Source organism: Pongo abelii, chromosome 3 (assembly GCF_028885655.2).
Source record: "Pongo abelii isolate AG06213 chromosome 3, NHGRI_mPonAbe1-v2.0_pri, whole genome shotgun sequence".
NCBI classification, from domain to species: Eukaryota; Metazoa; Chordata; class Mammalia; order Primates; family Hominidae; genus Pongo; species Pongo abelii.
In genome coordinates this window covers 208,141,801-208,159,192 of record NC_071988.2, presented here as the reverse complement: position 1 = coordinate 208,159,192, position 17,392 = coordinate 208,141,801, and the positions used below count along the sequence as shown (strand labels likewise).

General features: G+C 40.5%; 1 protein-coding gene across 2 annotated transcripts in view; it reads left to right on the top strand.

The window, feature by feature from the left end:
• The window catches only part of SORBS2 (sorbin and SH3 domain containing 2), a 370,833-nt gene that overhangs the window by 81,141 nt on the left and 272,300 nt on the right, over positions 1-17,392 (top strand). The window contains exon 2 of one of the 2 annotated variants that reach the window (XM_063723753.1): positions 14,434-14,531. The exons of the other annotated variant lie outside the window; for it this stretch is intronic. The gene's annotated coding sequence lies outside the window, so the exon portion shown is untranslated. The remainder of the gene's footprint in view (positions 1-14,433; positions 14,532-17,392) is intronic. 2 annotated transcript variants of the gene reach the window in all.

Below are 17,392 nucleotides of genomic sequence, written 5' to 3'. Positions count from 1 at the left end.
TAGCACTTAACCTGGGATTTTTATTTTAACTGAATTATTATGTGCATTTAAATAAGCCAATAGTAGTTAGATAGACCTCACTTTGTACTTCCAAGTTCTACCACAATTTGAATTATTGGTACATAAGACACATGGGCAGAAAAAGAGAGCTCATTCAGACATGGAAGTAAATCCAAAAGCTCACCAGTGGTAACTTTTCTCTTAAAGACACTTAGTGGGCATCTTAAACCAATCCTTTTCTTTCAAGCATAGGATTAAAAGTGCTTAGTGACAAAACAAAGTGCACCAGGGACTTATTCAGCTAGGGACAGCTAATTCCTTCCAGTCTTGGTGGAAGTATAAATTAGTAAATCCCATTTTGGGGGTGAGGCATTTTATCAGTAAAGATCAAAATTCAAAATATTTAAAACTAAGCCAGGTATGGTGGCTCACGCCTGTAATCCCAGCACTTTGGGAGGCTGAGGCAGGTGGATCACCTGAGGTCAGGAGCTCGAGATCAGCCTGGCCAATATAGTTAAACTCCATCTCTACTAAAAATACAAAAATTAGCCAAGTGAGGTGGCACACGCCTGTAATCCAGCTACTCAGGAGGCTGAGGCAGGAGAATCACTTGAACTTGGGCAGTGGAGGTTGCAATGGGCCGAGATCGTGCCACCGCACTCCAGCCTGGGTGACAGTGAGACTCCATCTCAAAAAAAAAAAAAAGTTTAAACCCTAAAGCTTGCAATTCTTCTAGTATTCTGCCATAGAGAAGAAGTACTTTACACTCACATCAAAAGTTGTATGGAGAAGGGTACAAAACACAGAGAAGAGTTTGTTATTGAGAGAAACTGAAAGGAATACAATGACTACGAGTCAGAGGGAAGGTGATTAATTAAAATACAACAATTCCATATTATGGTACTTTTAAAAATAATAATATTTGAGTGTAATGAAGGGGAAAAAGTCTTGGAAGTCATGTTATTACCTGAAAAAACACCAAGTCAAAAGACAATACAGACTCTAGAACGCCTTTTATGATAAGAAAAGCAACACTGTATATGTGTGTCATGTGTAGTTACGTATGCACGTAAGCATGGACCTGATCAGTCCTGGAAAGACATATGCAAAGCGCTTTCCAGGGTTTACCGCTGAAGGGAGCAGAGGGCTGCAAGCCACGGCTGGGAGGGAGACTTTCATATTTATTCTCTCCACATCTGTGTTGCCTGAAACTTTAACAGAGAAAATTTAGTCATAGATTATGTGTATAATTTTTAAAACTGAGCACTGTAAAATGAAAATCACTCTCTATAACTGTATGCTTCAACAAACATACTTCCTATGCAGATTCACTCAGTTACAGAGTGATGGGAATTGACCACAAGAACTAAATGCCTGCCTCCAGGAGACATTTTTGGTTTTATTTGTTGTTGTTTTTAATTAATTTTTTAAATTGATAAATGAAAACTAAATATATTTATGGTATACTAACATGATGTTTTGAATATATAAACATTGCAGGATGGCCAACTCAAGCTAATGAACGTATGTATTACCTCATGTACTTATTATTTTGTGGTGAGAACACTTAAAATCTACTCTGTTAGCAATTTGCAAATTGTTATTAACTATATTTACCATGTCATCCAATAGATATCTTGAATTTATTCCTTGCTATTTTATTTATTTGTTCTTGCCTTATTTTTAACCAGGAAAGTTTTACCCTCAGAGTTGGATGTTCTATAAAACAAGTAGTTGAGAACATACTTCCTGGTATTAGAACTTCCAGGGAATTTCCAAATGACTGCCTCACAGTTTCTCTGAGTCACCCCTATACTTTCATGAGGAAATCTGATCCCATTCAGCCAGATATTCCATAATAAAAATAAAAAGAGTCCAGATTTTTAAAATATAAATATTCACATATGTGAAGCATTGTGCCAAACACAATATACTGTAGCACGCAAAAAAAAAAAAAAAAAAAAAAAAAAAAAAAAATCAGGATAAGGTAAAACACAATAATAGTTATTTAACTTTGGGATAAAATAAATGGCCTTGTCCCTATGTTAGGAGCATGGTCATTCACACAATTCTAGCCAAGGACAACTAATGGAAGGTTAATGTCAGCAAGTAACTGAAAACAATGATGAAATACATAAAGATATAGCAGAATTTATTTACAGTTAGCTTCCTTATGAAACTGTCTAAAAATATCAATCAAGAATGGAATGTGTGTGGGAAATGGCATTAGAAAACGCCTTGGCCCTAAAGCTGCTCCTTAGCTTGATTAGGACCTTAAAAATGCATTTTTTCAATTACAAAAGAAATATGGAAATCATAAATATGAAAAATAACAAAATTAAGTCATTCAGCATGCATCTTTGGGGCCTTATTTTTGCACCAGGCCTGTTCCAGGTGCTGAACAAAACTGACCCGAATTCCTACCCACAGAAAGCTTGAGTTCCAATGAACAGATTCTCTGTAATTTCACCATCTTCATAAAACCATTGGGTTATATCTTTTTTGATCTTTTCTCCTGGAGTTATGCATGCCTTGCTTTCACAGAAATATTGGAATCACAGTGAGTATTTTATACTTGAAATAATGTAGCCACATTTTCCATATTAATAAATATTTTCCAACAGCATTATTTTTGGCACAACACTATGTTCCAGTGCCTAAGCAAATTGTAGTTCAGTCTCTTATTTGTTCAGATAATTTTATTTTCATTATTATTAACAACAGTATGATGGACATCCTTGTAGATAAATTTGTGCACATGTCTAAGACTACTCCAGAATAGAGAATAAGTGAAATTTCAGGATAAAAGCGTCACAGGATGCTCTTCAATTACTGATGAAAGCTAACATACTATTTTAATATTAAAATTAATGTTTGATATAAGCTAGCAAAGCAAAAAGTTAGACGTTTATATTTTATTTAATTAAAATAAGGGGGAAATCACATTATTTAGTTTATATTGGCATAATTATTTAGAATAATATAAATGTTCACGTTATATTTTTATGTCTGCATGCAATAGTCCTCTAATAGAATAGTTAACATATTTTGGCTTAAAAAGCCATTTCTTACACATTATTCTGGGAAATATATAATTTAAAAATTATAGTTTTGGACAGTATGCAGGGTAAATTATGAGCATAGAGTTGCATCAAATCCCAGTCCTTCGCTAAAGTATTCATTTTTTATGTAGAAGCAGAGATTGTAATCACTGTTACATGATTGATCTACCCTTTCGATCAGCTCTTAGCAGCAAAGAAAAACAGATACGCATTTCCCTAGATTTTGAATTAGAATTTCAAACTGTCTTTCCTGGATCAAGCTTATCAATTTTCAAAGTTGGAAACACAACTAAAGCTGTCAAAAATATAGATAGCTTGTGCTATAATATTAAGACATTTCTTATCCTGCTGGATTTGTATTGGAATCAGTGGGAGTTCAAGTAGTAAGGCAGGTTCTATTGACAGCTAGCACTCAGGGGAAGGAAAAATAGAAGCAGGCATCATTAAGAACAGGTTTCTCTTGCTCCATCTCCGTAAGTCCACGTAAAGTAAAAGACCTATATACACTTCTGGGATGCAAACAGTGTATCAGAAAAGATTTGAGAACAGTTTAAAAATAAAGTCATTGCAATATACCAGATGAGGAATTCTATATGGGGAGGAGTAGCTGGGCTGCTCTGTAAGTCTTCGTCTGGGGGAATTGTTGGGGAAAACACGTTTCTGTGTAACATTCATTTTATAGTGGCCCTTATTTATCATTTTATTCTTTTAACCGATATTTAATAAGCATCCTCTCTATGCCAGGCTCTCTGCTAAGCACAGCCCTATGCTGGTGACTAAGGCAGAGATGGCTGACGTACCTGCCATGGAGGTGTCATCCAGCCTATGCTAAAAATATCCCAGCAACTCCCACCTCTAGGGATCACCAATGAATGTGCAGGTGACATCAGTCACAGCAGCCGCTGTCCTCCTGAAAATAATGGGAGGTGTAGAGGGTTCCTCCCTTCCCAGCATTGCATGGGAGAAAGGCCTGAGGTACCCACCTTTGTAGGACAAGATGGAAGCTCAGGAGAAAGGAAGAAAAGATCCTCCCTCTCTCTTTCTCCCACACCCCAACCACATTTCTCTTTTTCTCTTCCTGAAATTAATCTATAAATCATTTTGATTTTAGGCTCTGGTGGCTTAGAAAAACTTAGATAAAAGATAAGGAATTTCTTGTGGCCTTTTTCTGGTATGGAGAGTCTAAATAATTTAAAACACAATGAAAATATTTTCCTTGAAAGTGATTGTTATTGATAAATATCATCATTCTTCATTGTCGTCATCATTGGTCATATACTGATATTTAGTGCATTCCACACGCACAGATGTTGGCACGTGCATCTTGTGAAATTCCCGCAGCTCTGTGAAGGAGGTGTTAGTATCCCCTTTGTACAAATGGAGGAAAATGGAAGCTAAGGCTATGCGTGTGGTTTGCCCAGGGTCATACCTCTAATAAGAGGAAGGACCCAGGTTAGATTAGATCCTCAAAGCTATAAATCATGCACCAGTTGCCCGAATTAACTGCATTCACTGTACGTTACACGCCTCTGATAAAAGTTGCCTGTAGGAGGATTCACTGAATTTCTCTTCTTTCCCCTGGATTTCTCCCCAAATACAAACAAAATCAGAGTTTCTATTAAGGGTGCCTTCAGAACATGAAAATGAGGCTAGAGCATGATGACAAATTGATGTATTTTTAAAATCTATTGTATTTTTTAATATAACACTTTTTAAAGTTTTAAAAAGAGAAAATAAATGTTTAAAAGTAAATGCATACTAATTTCAGTGTTTTCCAAAGCAAGTCTGTATGGTTTGCTTTGATGAGCAGTATGACATTAGAGATGGATGACAGTCCTGAGAGAAGGAGGTCACATCTGCATACAAACCAGGCACTGTCATCAGTCACAGAAGGCTGCCATTTGTCAAGGTATTCTGCACAGGGAAATGTAAACTCGGATCTAGAAAGGCAGCACAATACCGAGGGGCTGCGCGTCAGAGAACAGATGTATTTCCAAGAAAGAGTGACTCAGATGAAACGATCTCGACCTTTCACAGGACCTGCAATATGCCGGTCAACTACAGAACAGCCTTTGGGTGGAGAGAGAAAGACTTGCTGTCATAGAGGACATTTCCTCATTAGTGAAGGCAAGGAAAGAAAGAACTGCTGAACCTCTTTCAGCAGGAAACCACTGCTTGCATGTCTTGAGAATTTTACCATTTCCACTCTTGTATTTTTCTTGTGAGTGTGGGTTTTAGTGTCCACTAATTACAGCATCCCTGAATTTGATTCCTTCACTGGGCATTATAAATAAGTAAAGGGAAGCTGTGCTGGGCTTTCTGGAGGGCCCAGGCATTCCTCATAGCACTTGCAGTTACCTAAGCTCTCTCAGTGTTTCCATTTGTAAAATCCATCTTTTGCTGATTTGTATTTTCACTCTAAGGATTCTTTGTTTCATGGGCTTAGTGTTTTTCTGAGCTTCATGTGCTTGCTATGCTCAGAAACATGAATATTTTGAAATACACTGTTAAGAATGAAAAAGGATTTCACCTGACTAACTTTTTGTTAAGGTATAAGAAAAACAAAATTAACTTTTAAAATACATTTGTCAAGGGCCTGACATGTACACTATTTAAAGATGAGACATAAACATTGTTTTGATTACAGAGGAATAGACTCTGTGTGGTTTTATTGATTCAAAGGTGCATACTAATTGCTTTTAGATAGTTGCATTAACTTTCTATTTGGGAAGTTATTTCATCTGACTCCCTGAAACTTGCCTGAGGATCCAGTAATCACTATTGTGCATATGGAGAGAAGCTAAAGAGAGTGATCAATGCCATCTAACCTTGTCTCCTCAAATCCTCGCACCGTGATGGAGGCATAGCAGGTGTTCAGAAAGCTGAAATGAATGAATGTGGCTTCTTTCCTTAATGTTCATGGAATTATTTAGAAAAAAAAGGAATCCTTGATTGATGCTAGGTCTGTAAAAGCACAGCAGTGGGCTCCTTCCCATCACATCACCTCACCAAAGGTGGATTCTGAAAACTCTCCCAAGGCCCAGTCCAAGGATTCACCAGGCAGCCCTCATGACCTGCGCACTCACTGCAGAAGGTGCCTGAGAGAGCAAAGCCGGAGCCGCATGGTTCCCCCTGAGGAACAAGTGCAGCATCCATCCGTCTAACGTGCCAACCTCAGACACGTGCTGGGCAGCGTTTTCAGATGCTGACAGCAGTTGGGTCTCATTAGAGACACAGATATTGTCATCTAAGTTCAAACAGGATCAGAGACAAACAGTTTGAAACATAACACTAAAAACGTGACTGTGGCTGCCAATTATTTCAAATAAGCCTCCTTTGTCTGGGTAGTTGGGATGCCCGTATTGGGTCATGAAAAGCAGAGACGCAGGCTCAGAGCTCACAGTCTTCTGTGCGACCCTTTGGGTCAGGCGGTGTTATGTCAGACTGCAGTGTCTCATCTCCTGAAGACTTCACATATTCTGCAATTCCCCTACGTAGTGAACCCAACTTTTCATTCATGTTTATTTGCAGTAGATCTCAATCTGTGAGCTCTAGATAATGACAATAGCATTTTCCTCACTTAAAAGGCAGATAAAAGCAGAAGTTTAGAGCATACAATGGCCCAATAAGTTTGAAAATGCAGTGTTAACAGTGTAAATTACTGTAGTGTTTAGTTGTTATAATTATTTTATTTCTAATTTACAGTACAGTTGGTTGAAAGTCTTACTCCCTCCGTAAACAATTAAGAAAGATTTTTCAACTTTTTATTCTCTTGAAACTTATATACATAAAAGAACAGTTGTATCTTATGGTAATATTTTATTTGAAGAAAATGTTAATAAATTAACTGACACCTTTAAATGATTCCTCGAGAAATCCATTCTCCTGGAATTAGAAAAAGAATTTTCCTTTTGCAGCTGGGGAATTTGCTAAATCTGCAGAGTCAAAGCAGAAATGAGGCTCAGTGATTCCCAATTCCACGGATCTGTCCATGAGACTTTGCTCCCTGCCTGGTGATCTGGCAGACACTCCACTTGCCTACCCAAAATCAAATTTCCTTTCTTACTCAGAGAACCCCAGTTGGCATCAGAAATGACAACATGCACAATTAACAACTACATTTTCCAGCATCTGTTTCAGCCAGCTTTGTCAATGAGTGAGGCTTCAAGAAATGTTCACATCTGCCTTATTGCTCTTGACCTGTTGGCTGCTTCTTCTTGCTAGAATGTGGGTGTGGGAGCTGAGGGTGCAGCAGCCATCTGGTAGGAGCCAAGTATGAAGGCATATGCCCAGGGTAGCAGCATAAAGACAGAAGGAGGCTGAGACAGGGGTAATACAGTGGGCCCTTCAGAAAAGTCTTGATCTGCCTATATCTACTATTTTCAGTAGAAAAAAATAAACCTTGTATTTGTTTAATCTGCAGTTATTCCAGTTCCTCCTACCAACTGAATACATTTCCTACCTGAAAAAGTGTCACAATGCAGTTCTTCAGTGAGTCAGAAAGATTAAGAAAATATTTTCTATCAATTATTTATAAGATCGCTATTCTTAGAGTTTGCTGTTTGGAATAGAAAACCGCCTGCCCATTCCAGTGCCTGGTTTGTTGATGTGGTACTCTCCTCTTCCACACTAGGCAGAGTTCTGGTCAGTTTTCACTTGCTAAACACCAAAGGCAAGTTCTTGGCCAACAGTCCAAGCATTCAGAAGTTTGCTGCGATTGTGTTATTTCTCATATGCTCCATAAAATCAGCATTGTTTCTCCTCCAGGTTGAAACCCTGGGATTCTGTTTGTCTTCATTAGTCTGCACCTAAAGTGGAATATTCTGCGCTAACTTAATGAACATGTGATTTATAGCTGACAAAGTGTCCAACCACTGCCTGAGACAAGGGATTTTTCTCTACTGATTCAAAAATAATACTCTTTGGTAGAGTATTGACACAGCATGACTTGCTCCTGGTAATGGAGACAATGTCCCTGTCACTGTTTTGCCGAACACCTTTAGCTTTTCTCTATTCCCCTAAACAGGCTTTATAGAGAGGGCACAACATGAAAAAAATTACAGCCGGTGGTGGCACAAAAAATGTGGTGCTTAGCCAACACTCATGATATTAAATAGTGGCGAGGCAATTTACTAAAATATTAATTTGTCTGTGTCGTCTTTGTTTTTTCCCCCATGCCCCTCAATCTAGCGCTAATCCCTCCTTGAAATTTTAGGAGCTAGGTTGTCCTTTAGAAAGTAGAAGATTTCGGCTGGGCACGGTGGCTCACACCTGTAATCCCAGCACTTTGGGAGGCCGAGGCGGGCGGATCACGAGATCAGGAGATTGAGACCATCCTGGCTAACATGGTGAAACCCCGTCTCTACTAAAAATACAAAAAATTAGCTGGGCATGGTGGCGGGCACCTGTAATCCCAGCTACTTGGGAAGCTGAGGCAGGAGAATCGCTTGAACCCAGGAGGTGGAAGTTGCAGTGAGCCAAGATTGCGCCACTGCACTCCAGCCTGGGTGACAGAGTGAGACTCTGTCTCAAAAAAAAAAAGAAAGAAAGAAAAGAAAAAAGAAAGTAGAAGCTTTTAATTTCTACTTGTTACTCTACCCCTCTAACTAAATTCCTGTTAGAAGTTAGAGGCACTTCTTGTCTTTTATAGAGGCTGAAATGAACTGAGGTTAGGGAGTGTCCTGAAGGAAGGGAAGAAAGGACTTGGCCTTTAAAGGCCTCAAGAGGGAGAGATTTTCTAACAGATGAGATAGAACTGGGACACTATTTGTGCTGTGTAGTTGATGGGACCCCTGAGGGTTGGCTGTGTAATGCCCCTAGAGAGGGTGCCCCCTAGAGGTGTAGGTGCCCCAGCCTCACTGGGGACTCCCAGAGCCAAGTATGGCAACAAGCAGTAGATCCCCAGACATGAAGGTAATTTAGAGAGGGTGGATAATGGACTGCATCTGTCCTAATGCCTGGGACCTCCCTTCAGTCCCAGCCTAGACCGATGTCAGGACCTTTGCATGACAGGAATAGACCTCAAGGGAGCAAGCAAGCAGTGATGATCTGGGTTTCATTTCCTGTCAGTCCAATGGCTGAACTCAAATTTGAGCTGACTTAAACAAGAAATGTGAGCATTCCTCCCCCTGACTTCTTGGACTAAGATTTTCCACCTATTGTGTTATAGATGAAAATGAAATAAAAGATACGCAAACACAGATCTTGCAGACATGACAGAAAGTCCCTCCAGCCTGGTGCATTTTTTCTCTACTCGTGCCTGTTTTCATATCAGGTGAAGAGGGATCATCTGGTCATAACTCAAAGCCTAAATTAGTTAAAAGTTATTTAGCCCTGTGCTAATAGGAAGTTCTATTTTTATCTTTAAAATAAACCTTCTGGCCAGGCGCGGTGGCTCATGCCTGTAATCCCAGCACTTTGGGAGGCTGAGGCGGGCGGATCACGAGGCCAGGAGTTCGAGACCAGCCTGATCAACATGGTGAAACCCCATCTCTACTAAAAATACAAAAATTAGCCGAGTGTGGTGGTCCGTGCCTATAATCTCAGCTACTCAGGAGGCTGAGGCAGGAGAATCGCTTGAACCTGGGAGCCGGAGGTTGCAGTGAGCCGAGATTGCGCCACTGCACCCCAGCCTGGGTGAAAGAGTGAGACTCCATCTCAAAATAAATAAATAAATAAAAATAAAATAAAATAAAATAAACCTTCAGTATTTTAGTATACATTGCATTACTTCTGAAGGAGATCTCTCCTCATTAGAGCACTGTGAGTATTATTTTCTCATAACTCAGAGTCCTGCCTTTATTCCCTTGTTCCATAATGCCAATGCTTGGGCGTAGAGCTTTCACCGAAACAAGCAATTTGTATTAAGAAATGTACATTTATTGGTGCTGACAATTCAGGATATGGTAGCAATAGTGATAAAATAAATTGTGAGGTGGCAGTAATCTACGGGTTTTACTGAGCTTTCTAGACAATATTCAAGATAGGAAACAAGTAGCTTGTCATAAAGTATAATTTGTTATGTAGATTAGAACTGTCAATTTTGAGATGGAGAAAAAAGAGAAATGAGGTGAAACTGTCTCTGTTTTGCCTAGAAATAATTCTTTCTAATGATTTGAACTAAAGCAAGTGAATCCATTATTACCTCCACTGTATATGATGGAAAAAGAAACAGGAGGAAGAAACATGATGCCCTTGAATGGGGCTCATGTCCCTTACAAAATTGAATGTGCATTAAGTGCAATATGCGTGCGAGTGTATACTTGTTTTCCATAAGAGGGGCAGTTCTATTTAAGTAAAACCCAGTTCCAAGGCAAGGTGTTTAATTTAAATTCAGTCTTCTTAGTAACAATTAGAGTAAGTGAATTAAGTGAAATTAAGTCTGATTTGGGACAAGTTCTCCATTTCAGCTTCCTGGTAAACACTGTGCTTGGTTTGTTTGCTGAGAGGCTGGGAACACTGGCACATTTAATCTCAGCACTGGTACTCAGGGAACGCCAGCAACCCCGGCCACTCCTTGGTAATCAGTATCTTACAATGACAACTGGCTGGTGACAGGAATCTTTTAACCACAGAAACCAATGCAAGAATTAGAAAACAGAAAACACTCTCAAATATGACTGCATTTTTTAGGCGTTCTAGGCCTTCTGGAATTTCCCTTGGCAATTTGTACATATCATAACCTGCATTTCCTGGGCGAGAGTTCACAGAGACACATGGCAAAAAGCCTAGTTACATTATGCCATTTTAAACCAGCTTGTGGACCGTTTGTATTTCAGAGCCAACCTGTTTTATTATTAAAATAAAAATCTCAGCACCACGTGTAAGAGAAATTAAAAGGTGTGTTTATCAGGAAAGAGCTAGAATTTTCATAGTACAGTATCTGATAAAAAATTGGGAGCAGACTTTAAAACCCGATGGTCCACAGCTTCACTAGCGTTCTCTGAGACCAGAACCAGAGGTCACATTATCGAGGACTAAAGAAAAATATAAAGTGCTTAAAGTGGAAGGAAACATCTAGAAGTTAGGCTAAGAGTGCCTTGAAAATGTCCTGAGTGGATGAACTCATTCCTTTCGGAAGGATGTTCTTGAAATGGTGTTCTGTACGTTTCCGTGTTCCCATTCCAGAACTTAATACCCGTTAAAGCCTATAGACCTCCTAAGTCTTTCAGGTTTTGTTCTTGTTTTTGTTGTTGTTGTTTTTTAACCAGTTCTCAAGGGAGACTGGTAATAATACATCCTCTGATTTTAGGTCTGAGGTTTGCATATGACACTTCAACCAGGAGGATGATTTCCAGTGGAGTTAATTAGTGGGTGTTGATGAGGATGGGGGAATGGGGCAAGGAGTGGAAGCTAGCAGCAGGTAGAAGCAGCAGTCACAGTGCAGTCACTGAAATTCCCACCCCTTGTTCCTGTGCAGGGGGCCGCGGTGCGCTGTCGTCACCGCACCTCTTACCGGTTCCCTCACTGGAGTTGGAGGTTGATAACTAAACTTATGTGAATTATTCTCTTTGAATACTAAAGGGAACTCTAAATTACTCCATCTTGGCAGCCATATCAAAGACAGGAAAATGCAACAGAAAGATGCCCATGATAATGTCGAAACTGAGCTTTCATTTTGGGAGCTGGGAAGGTAGCAAGAATATGGACCAGGCAGGGCAGGTAAAGATTGAGCCCAAAGCATCGGCTCCTCCTCTTCTGCTGTCCGCCACTCCCATTCATCCTTCCCCCATTCTCAGTACACACAACCCACCGTCCAGGATATGCTTTTCTTTTTCTTTTTTTTGAGACTGAGTCTCGCTCTATCGCCCAGGCTGGAGTGCAGTGGCTTGATCTCGGCTCACTGCAAATTCTGCCTCCTGGGTTCAAGCAATTCTCTCACCTCGGCCTCCCAAGTAGCTGTTATTATGGGCGCCTGACACCATGCCTGGAGAATTTTTTGTATTTTTAGTAGAGACAGGGTTTCACCATGTTGGCCAGGCTGATCTCGAACTCCTGACCTCAAGCAATCTGCCCGCCTTGGCCTCCCAAAGTGCTGGGATTATAGGCGTGAGCCACTGCACCCGGCCGTTCAGTGATCTATTTGCTCTTACCAAGGCGTTTTCTTTTAGTAAACTGTTAAATAATTCTTTGCCTGCCTCCACTTCCCAAATCTTTAAAATTTAATTTGATGAAGCAAATATAGTGATAGTGGTGATGATTTCAAATCTTCAAATGTTACAGTAAGTTTCAGCTGGATGTTTCTATCCTGGTTTCTGCTTTATAGAAGAGTTTACAAATCAGCACGTAAAAGTCTTACTGTACAAGTAATAAACGGAGCATCACAAAAATAAATGCCGTCCTTTAATTCTAAGAGACCACTTCTTTTCAGGGCTTTAATCTCTTTCTTTGAATCTAATGTTTAGTTGTGGGGAAAATTCAATGTGATATTCTTTGCTTCAAAAGGTATTTTGTTGGTTGCCTGAGTGTTTTTCTTGAGGTATGTTTTTGCCCTTCTGTTAACACCCCGGCTTTTTATAGTATAATGAGAACAATGACCTCATTCTCTCCAGTTGATAATAATAATGGCACACTTTTTATAACTTGAAAAGGCGTCTGCTTATTGATAAGAGAGTTAAAATTAACTATAACACAAGAGTTAGCCATTGCATACTTCACCTTATCTTGCAGACCACAATAAATAGGATGGAAAACATGGAAAGCTTGTGGTTAATCTTTGTAAATAATAATCTGCATTCCTGTAGAGAACTTTATCTTCTTTTTATGCTTTATTTCATAGCTAAAAAATTAAAGAACCCCATATTGTTAAATATAGCCCTTTCTAAATGGTACAAACAACACTAAAATGGGGAGAAAATTAAAGTCTTATAATGAAGAGGTTATATTTAATTCACAATCATAGCATTTGATAGATTGATAAAAATGTAAAAATTGACAAGCTGATCTTTCACACTTTGGAGGTGACACACATCTTCCACGTAGGTCCACACTCCAATTACATTTTCTGAATATAAGTCTGCTTAGAAATCCTAAAAATACCATTAAAACTGGAGGTTTAATTCTAAACAAGAAGAAGGATGATAAACGAATTTAAAGACCCTGGCAAGATAAAAAACTTGAAAACTGAATAATTAAAATAATCCTATGCAATAGCACTGGTATTTCTAAACTAATCTGTGAAATAACTTAATTCTAAACAAATAAGAAGGCAGTATATTAAACATGTGGTCTTTTGTTTATGAATTAAAGCTGTGAGTATATTGAATTGGAGATAGTGATAAATTCCAGAAGGAAATAAGGATAGGACGTTGCACAGTATTGTAATGATCCATCCATGTACCTGTCTCCCTAACTGAATTAAAATATCCTTATAGGACTGCATATCATTTTTATCTCTTTTTTTCAACCTCAGTACCCAACATTGCCTGGCACACACAGGCACTCAATAAAGGTTTATATTATACACATTGTTGAAAGAAGGCAGATCCCATCATTCCTATCCTAGGCCACTGCTCTTTAAAAATGTTTAATGCCGTGTTTCCCCTAATGTAAAAATGCAAATCCAGGTGGAGGGATGTGCCTTTAGTCTAATCAGCATGGTATACATTAACATAATAGTTTCACCTACTTGAGAGCTTCTCACGATTCCTTCCGTGTCCCGCCTCTCCACTGGCCTGGCGTGCAGGGCATTGGCACAGGCAGGGATGAGGGGGCGTAGAGGTAGGCACTAGACCCTTGAGCAGGTTGGGCTACAAGAGTCCCAGGGGCTCTACAAGAGAAGGCGGATGGGTACTAACAATAAATTGTACCAGCTGCCCAACTGTAATTATGTTCAGGCTTAACCACCAATCCAGAGGTGTCAGGTGTATTTGAGAAGGAAAGACACCCCCACTGCCACCCTCAGTGGAGGGGAAACAAGAGGGGGACCTGAGGTTGAAGGACAGAGGAAGAAGAAGCAACCTTCCTCACACCAGGGCAAAAAATGATCCTGTAACGTGGAACATTCATCCAGGAAATATGTATTTCTTGCATATTGTGTGTGAGATACTATTAACTGTTTTAAAAATACATCACAGGCAGTGGCTGCCTTCAATGAGCTAAGAGTTTTGTAAAGAAGTCAAGGGCTTAGATAAATGTGCACCACAAGGTAAGCAGTGATCTCAGCCACGAGAAGGATCTAAGCGGACCTTGTGTTTAGGAGGGGAAATTCCCTTGGCAGCCATGCCATCATGGCGAGCCTGGACTCCCATCTTGGGACCCACCAGTTCGCAGTCCTTACTGTAAAATAAATGCAATTTGCTGAAAGTCAAATATATCCTGTCGCTCTCATGCCTCTACAACCTGTCAGTAGCCATTCTTCATTGCTTTTCAGATCACTGAAACCCCGCACCATGGCCTACAAGGCTCAAGGCCCTGCGGAATCTGCCTGTGTGCAGTCTGAAGCTGCAAAGCTTGACACCTTCACACCGGGTCTGTAGTCACGGCCCAGCTCCTACTGGGTCCCCCTGTTGCTGTTGCTCTTAGTAGTAATGCTTCTCTCTCTTTTGCACTTGCATGCACACGCACACACACACACGTATACACACACTGTTTTTTATTCAATTTGTATAGTGTTTCTAGAAATTTTCTTCCTCTGCATACTCTCTACTCCGGTAGTTTCTGTGGTTGTAATGGTCTCCTCCCTGCTCCCAGCACCTTGTTCATGCCACCGTCATCTCTCATCCGGACTATTGCCAGCCTTGCCAAGCTTCCAGTTGCCCCCTAGTATCAAGTATCCACACAGCAGGCAAAGTGTTGTCTATAAAATACAAGTCAGGGCCGGGCGCAGTGGCTCACGCCTGTAATCCCAGCACTTTGGGAGACTGAGGCAAGTGGATCACGAGGTCAGGAGTTCAAAACCAGCCTGGCCAAAAACCCCATTTCTGTTAAAACTACAAAAATTAGCCAGGCACAGTGGCAGGCGCCTGTAATCCCAGCTACTTGGGAGGCTGACGCAGGAGAATTGCTTGAACCTGTGTGGTAGAGGTTGCAGTGAGCCGAGATCGCACCACTGCACTCCAGCCTGGACAACAGAGTGAGATTCCATCTCAAAAAAAAAAAAAAAAAAAAAATAGAAGTCAGATCTTTTTCCACACCTTTAATTAAAATGCATCTGGAATAAGATCCAGATTCCTCTCTGGGACCTCTAAAGCACTCTGTTAGCTGCCTGCCTTCTTTCTCCTCCTCCAGCCTCATCATTTGAACCCTTCCTGTCCTCCCACCCACACTAGCTTCCTTTTGGTTTCTCAAGCACTCAAAACACCCTCTGACTGCACAGATTCACACGTTCCGTATGCTCATGTAAACCAAAAATAAAATTCTAAGCCCCCCACCCGACTGATGGATCCCACCCCCCATTTTCAGCCAAGGGCATTCCAAAGAAACCTTCACCTTCAGCCAAGGGCGTTCCAAAGAAACCTGAAAACATTTGTTCAGGCCACAGTGGGAAGTGGAAGTTGAACATCCCTCCCTATACCCTCCTCCCTTTGGAGTTCAGGCACTGACCAGTATGAACATTAAAACAGAAATCTGCCGACAAAACAGACTCTTTACAGCAATAAGATACCAACAAGACAGATAGCAGGCCCTGAAAGAAGTTGAAGTATTTTACCCCAAAATGTATTTCTTTGACATCTTTTGAAATGGCCCAGCAAAGCTGTCTCACATGGGGAAAGTCTGCATTCTACAGAGAACCCCTTTCCCTTTCCATGTATTTTCCCTGATCCAGGAGAGAATAAGCTAAGAGTCTGGCATCTTTTTAAGTCTGATAAGGAACATTTACCATCTACTGTCTCTGAAGCTTGCTACTGGAGGCTTCACCTTGGTTTCCACGACCTCTTATCGTAACCTAGACCCTCCTTTCTATTGAGTCCAGGTCTTTAGATAATAACCTAACTCTTTCAACCAACTGCCAATCAGAAAATCTTTGAATCCACCTGGAAGCCTCCCACCTTCGAGTTGTCCCGCCTTTCCAGACTGAACCAAAGTACACCTTATATGTCTTGATTGATGTCTTATGTCTCCCTAAAATGTATAAAACCAAGCTGTAGCCCAGCCACCTTGGGTACATGTCCTCAGGACCCCCTGAAGCTGTGTTATGGATTATGGTCCTCACATTTGGCTCAGAACAAGCCTCTCCAAATATTTTACAGAGTTTGACCCTTTTCACCAACACCAAGAACATTCTTCTCGCAGATGCTCCCACGACTCTTCTGTTGAATGAGGCTTTAGCGTGAGTGCCAGTTCCATGTGAGGCCCTTTCTAACCAGCCAAGCTAAAGCCAGCCCTCAGGCACCCCTTTGTCACGTGCTCTCTTTATTGTCTGCATGACACTCATTATCGAAATTATCAACTATTAATTTGTTTACTTGTTTGTTTATTTACCACCATCCTCTGCTCTGGAATGCAAGCTTGTTAGGAGGAAAAACCATATCAACCTTATTCATCCAGTGGCTGGTGCAGTCTTCGAGACTTATAGGGTTCAACAGTTGCTTCCCGAATAAATGAGCCAGTTTTCTTTCTCTTGCTCTTCTCCGTCTCCATTTGCTCATTATATTTTGTGTGATCCTATTTCGTATTTAGTGGAAAGTTTTCTGGAACCTGCTCCTGCTTATACAATTACGAGTGACCTTTTATGTATGGACCACCTTCAAGCAACCTCCAATGTTAAAAAGGAAAAATATGTTAATAATAAATTATGGAAGGATCTTGAGCATATTGTTAAAAATTTAAAGACTTTAGTGTCATGTTTACCTACCATTCATCTCTCTGCATGACTCACAGTGTTTGTTTCTTTACCTGTTCATTGTCTCTAAGCACCTGCTTTTGGAACTATTTGCCATCAGCATCTTAGTTTTTTGTTGATTATGCATTCCCTGTAGCTCCAAGTTTCTATTGCCTCTGCCATATGCTCCCATTTATTCACCATCTTTTGTAGGTCACCCATTGTGCCCTGGGCAGTGAGAAACAAAGGTGACTTAAAAATGGTCCCTGACCTCAGGAAGCTTGCAAACTACTAAAGGAGATGGGCACATAAACTGGCAAAAACAATATGTATCATAGGGTCTAGAATACACATATTTATGGGGAATCGTGGGGGCCCAAACAAGAGAGAGTGGTCAATTTTCCATGAGAATGAGGGAGTCAGGAATGCTTTAGGGAGGAGTGATCTTGCAGAGGAGGAACAGACGTTCCTAGCAAGGAAGCGAGACTGGCAAAGGCTGGAGTTGTAAAATTGCCCAGCACTTTGAGGAACTGCACAGAGTGTGGGAAATGCAGGGTGTGAGGGAAGT